This window comes from Panthera pardus, unplaced genomic scaffold, assembly GCF_024362965.1.
Source record: "Panthera pardus isolate Hobbes unplaced genomic scaffold, ASM2436296v1 HiC_scaffold_11, whole genome shotgun sequence".
Classification (NCBI taxonomy): Eukaryota; Metazoa; Chordata; class Mammalia; order Carnivora; family Felidae; genus Panthera; species Panthera pardus.
In genome coordinates, this window is record NW_026526666.1 from 54,016,399 (window position 1) to 54,022,398 (window position 6,000).

Genomic DNA, 6,000 nt, shown 5'->3' on the forward strand with positions numbered 1-6,000 from the left:
ACCAGACGTCTTTAAGATTGCAGCAGTTAATTTTATCCATCCAGGCTTCCCAATCAATGCTTTTACTTGGAAGATATTTATGTTTAGGATGCTGAAAAGCTTTCCTCATAGTCAGGTCCGTAGGGCATTCCAATACCACTTTCTAGAGTTAAGTGCTGAGACCTTGGACCCTTGATGTGAGAAACAGTAAATAATAACGACTGCAGCTCTTGGCAAATACAATGTTCTGTGCAAAGTCGTAGAAAGCATGCTCAAGCATGCGGAATGAACAAGAGAAACAGAATGCAATGCTCCCAGCTTTTGATCCTAGCAATTAGAAGTGAAAACAGTGGCTACAAATTTGAATGTTGGACTGTCCCCTTGCAAGTATTTTCTATGTCAATTGTCACTGCTTGTTAGGGCGCATTTCCTTTTCGTTTCAGTTTTGGTACCTCTGTTCCTCCTTCACACACCAACCTTACTCAGCTAAGGTTCTGTTTACCCACAAAATACAGTAGTTAGTGCTCTCTCTCTTCCAGCCCTCACTGGTGTCCATTTTCCATCTCGACGAGAACATTCTAGTTTCCATTACACTATTTCCAACATGTCCATCCTCTGCTTAAATGCTTCCATATATGCTCAGAATTAAGCCTTTCTTAAATTGGTCCTCAAGGGCTCCTCTGTAATCTGATTCCCTCATTGTGCCATAAAAGAAAGAATAGATTACGTGTTGTGAAGAGACTTGGGTTCGAGTTAAGGCTAATTAGCTCGTTTGGATTCCTTGACCTCTATTAGCTTCACTTTTCTTAATAATAACACATACCTCTCAAAATTGTTGTGGGGATCAAATGAATTAGTGCTTGTGAAAGCGCTCTGTAATTAAAAAGCACTGTAAAATAGGATGACAGCACAAATATTGATTGAATACTTGTGTGAAATGCCAGGTAGTATACTTACTCAGATCTCACAGCACCTAGAAAGCCTATCAGGATTTTCATGTCGGCGATAACAGAACTGAGGCGCATGGGGCTTAAAAAATGCATCCCGGTTACACAGCAGCCCATTGGGGAGCGGGAAGTCCAACACAGGGCGTAGGGCCCTACAGCTCCTGCTTTTACCACTGTGCAGCGCTGCCGCTGCACAGAGAGGCGTCCATTCGGACTTCACGCCAGCTCACGCTGGCGCTTCAGAACACGCCACGCTGATCCCTGCCTCCTGCCCATACGACCTCCGCTTCCTTCCCTTCCACAGAGTCAAATCCTTCCCTGCTCGGTCCCACCCTTTTCAACAACTCTTCCGTTACTGCAGGACCCGTTAAAACCTCCACCATTTCTTGTCAGCAAATCTCACTCAGCCCTTGACTGCACCTACCGTGCGTGCCTTTGTGTTCTCAGCGGGCTTCGGCAGGCCAGAAGGATCTAATCCCTGCGTTTTGAAAGCATGCAGCATGATAGAAGTTGCTCAATGAATATTTCTTGAATAAATAAGTATTCTCTAACTTACTATTCTCCAAACTACTCTGCAGACCTATTTATACGAATCACTTGGAGCAAGTGTGAAAAATATATTTCCCTGCCCTACGCTGGCCCTGCTAAATCAGCAACTCTGATGGTGGGCGTGGCCAGGAAACATACCATTTAACAAGCTCCTCAGGTGATTGTTATTGCCAGGGAAGGCTGGGAAATACTGGTCTAATTCAATGGCTGGTAACCAGGGTATACACCTGGCTCTCCTGGGAAGCTTTTCAAAGCAAGCAACGCCATTTCCACCTCCCCCTGTTTCAGGGATTCTGACTCATGAAATCTAGGATACGTTGGAAAAGTATCTTAGGTGATTCTTATGTTTCCTTTTCCTATCCCTGCCTCAGTTAAGAACCCATTTCTGGGGTGCCTGGGTGGCTTAGTAGGTTAAGCGTCTGACTCTTGATTTCCCCTCAGGGTCACAATCTCAGGGTCGTGATATAGAGCTCCATGTCGGGCTCTGCGCTGAGGGCAAAGCCTGCTTAAGATTCTCCCTCTTTCTCTCTCTGTCCTTACACTGCCTGAGTGTGCATGGGTGTGCAATCTCTCTCTCTCTCTCTTAAAAATAAACAAACAAACCAGTTCTATTGCTTCATGTATATGCACTGTGATCTGCAACACCCACCCCAACCAGAAAAGAGACTAAAGTATTGGTGGTAAGCATCTCTTCCTATAGTTTTGAATCCAACACAATGCCAAGGACATAATGGTCTTCAATGAGAAATTATTCAGTTGAGTTAAAAGTTCTATTCCACTCCTGAGCCATATTCCATCTCCCACCTAACTAGTTTTTGACTCTACCACGTATCCAAACCTACTTTTGGTTTAATTTACTGTGTCTTTTCATTTGCTCACTTAGCTATCTTCTTACTGGAATCCATGTTAAGTTACTCCAAAGTCTATCTTCATTGGGACCCCACATCACTTCAATCAGTACATTCTGATTTATTCAGGCCATTGACATAAGCCCTGCATCACATTTGAGGCATGCGCTGACTGCCAATGGACCTCTTCCCTTGCCCTTGGCAATGATATATGTCCATGAGACCAATTCTACTACAAATGAATCATGGGTCTCCCTGCAATGTGACTGATTGGACCCACGAGGACCACTCACCCAGAAAACATCTCCCCAACAGACCTGCCCAGGTGCTTAGTATGACAACTACACATTTTCTTACCATTTGAACAATGCGTGTTAATATCTGTAAACACTTACTAGTTTGTCTAGTTAACTCAGAAGAAGACCATGACAGTAGAACATGGGTTGAGTCAGCTTTCATAGGAAAGAAGAACGGCTGGTTGGTCCAGCACTGAGGGCTAAGGGACTCTACTAAGGCTCTCTGAGATCCATGTATTTGTGACACAAGACAAGTGTAGACAAGGGCAGAAGCTGTTTGATGAAGCTGGGAACTCATCACGTAATGCTTTGAGAACACAGGAATGAATCAGGATACTCTGATTAGTCAATTCATATAATTTCTAATCTCATATTCTTCCTCAATATGATAATTTTAACAGGCTATTTGTTACTTGTTTAGTGTTTCCATCCTCTCAATTGTCCCCTCTCTCACTCTTGTTTCTCTTCCTGTCTCTAAGATCCTTTAAACATGCTACTTTCCCTCAGGCCTTGGTTTTCACTCCTCCACTTCTCCTCGAATGTGAGATGTGTTGGTAAAGAAGAGGAAAACAGGGAAAAAAGACTTCAACAAAGAATGCACTTGTCTATTCTATAGTTGTATTTGTGTGTGTGTGTGTGTGAGAGAGAGAGAGAGAGAGAGAGAGAAAGCAGGAGAGGGAGAGAGACTGACTCATTAATTCTGTATTTTCATTAAAGAGAATTGGGAATCCACTGTGTTATGTAATTATATATGAGGTTTGGATTTATTTCTTTTCTTTCTTGTCTTTCCCCTCCCTTTTCCTTAAGTTGCTTTGGGTTGCAATAAAGGCCACACAATCTGCCATTGTATACAATTTGCACACAAGCTGCCAAGCGGGCTGCCAGGTTTAGTCCTGATGTGACCAAGAATGGTTGGGTTACAAAGCCACTGAGAAAACCGGTTTTCTACAGGAAATAGAAATTTATTAAAATCAGGCCTCTGCAAATGCCCTGGCTGTTAGGCTGGCAGCCTGCCAAATCAGCTGGGCGAGAAGGGAAGGAGACCTGCAGATGTAATCTTCCAGGCCTGACTCAGGCCAGGCTGGGGCACTGCAGGGGCCTGGAGACGGGGCTGCCTTGCATACAAAAAAGCCTCCCTGTGATGCCACCTAGGACGCCAGAATTTTGGTCTTCTGGCTTTCATGCTCAAGTTTTCCAGGCGCCACCATTTGTAGATTCTGGACATTCGTGGGCTCCCAAACTACATTTCAACTTAAATCTGATCTACTTGTAGCTTTTTCCCAGCAGAATGAAATGTTAAGACCTTTATGGGATCTTGGGTTCTAATCTCAACAGAGTTCCTTAACTTCTGAGCCTCAGTTACACCATCCGTACAATGAGAAAAACGTCCACGCCATGAATTGTGAACTTACGTGAAATAATGCCCAATAATGGATAAATTTTGCTATTGTTGTTTTCCCCCCACCCCAGCACGGGGGGCCCAGGACGACTGACCCTCTCTAGTTACCCACCGTGTTTGGACACTGCTTCAGTCCAGGGCCCACGGGCCCGAGGTCGCCCTGGCCTGGCTGCCCAGCTTCTCTTCTAACCCTATAACAATGGCTAACATTTACTGAAGGTTTACTTGGATCAGCAATCAGTCCATTCACTTTTAAAATATTAATTCATTTAATCCTCACAAACACCCTCGGCGCTGGTTGCTACTCTTATCTTCACCTCACAGATTAGGAAACCAGGGCAGAGAGGTTTGGTGGGGGTCAGACGTGAGTGCAGGAGGTTGGGCTTCAGAGCCCGGCACCCAAGTGCAGTGCTACCTTTACGGGACCCTTTAAGGCAGGGAGTTTTGCTTTTTCTTGTTGAAGGAATATGTTTTTGAATATATACGTTTCAGAACATTAGCATCTTATGTGCTAGGAATTTGGGAAACAGATGGAAGATGGTTACCAAGGAGTCCTAAGAGACAGGGAGAAGCAGCTCTGTTTTTCTGGGGTGGGGAGCAGGTACATCTCATGGTCAGCCTCTCCTGGGGATGAAGTGTCCCAGCAGAGATTAAGACAGAAGTCTTGGAGCCTGAGACCACTACAATTCCTCACATGCTGCATTTTCCCCACTTCCCCTGAGCTCTCTGCCTAGTTCTGACTCCTCCCGAGTTTTTTTTTTGTTTTTTTTTTTTTTAACAGACTTTGGGTCTAATTCTCTTGCTTTCTCTTTCTATCATTTTTGGACACCATAATTATAGTTAGCCTTTACTGAACTCAACACTGTGCAAAGCCCTTTATATACATGTTACTGTTTAACCCCAACAACAACCCTGTAAATATGCGCTATTATTTTCTCCACTTGCTGATCAGGGAGCTGAGGCTCGGAGAGGTTATGTGATTTGCCTGAGGTCACATCTCATAGCCTGCAGGTGGTGGAACTCAGGTTTGAACTGAGTCCTGCTCACTCCAGAACCCAGCTGTAACCATTCGAAATCAGAATAAAATGGGTATTAAGTTTGACCCTGGAAGGAAAAAAAAAAAAAAAGGCAGAGAGCCTGTGGGGGTTACTGGCAACATTTCATTTTATCCCGTCCACATTCTTAATCCCTTGTCTCAATAAGTGGCCCCACCATCCCCAGGGCCACCAGAGTCCCCATGCTTCTCCCCAAATCCTATTCATGACCCAGTCTTGTCAATCCCACCTCCTATATAACTGTCAAGTCCACTTCTTTGCCTTCTTTCTGCTCTGCCCTTGTCAGCTCAGTATCTCTTCTCACTTGAGACCCTGCCTCTTGCCTCCTTTTTCTCAACTCTTGACCATCAACTCTATACAGTTATAGTGAACTATTTCAAGATTTTCTCAGGAGTTGTGTCCTGTCACCTGTCCCGTGCAGGTCATTGGACATACTTTTCCCTCCGCCCACTCACTCTTACATAAATCTGATTGCCTGGCTAACTCTACTTATTCTGCAGGGCTCAGATTAAATGCTACTTCCTCCAGGAAACCTTTCCTGAGCCCCCAAGGCTTGGGTCCCTGCAATATCCAGTCCAGCTTGAACTTCACCCATCATGCCATTCCCATTTATTCATTTACACTATCTTTTAAAATATAAGCTCATGAGGCACCTGGGTATCTCAGTCTGTTAAGCACCAACTCTTGATTTTGACTTGGGTCCTGATCTCATGGTTCATGAGTTTGAGCCCTGCATTGGGCTCTGTGCTGACAGCACAGAGCCTGCTTCAGATCTTCTGTCTCCCTCTTTCTGCTCCTCCCCTGCTCTCTCTCTCTCAGTAATAAGTTAACGTTAAAAAATAAAATAAAATATAAGCTCATGAGGGCAGGGTTTATCACTATCTCCAGAAATTAACTCAATAAATATTTGCTAAATGAATATGTACA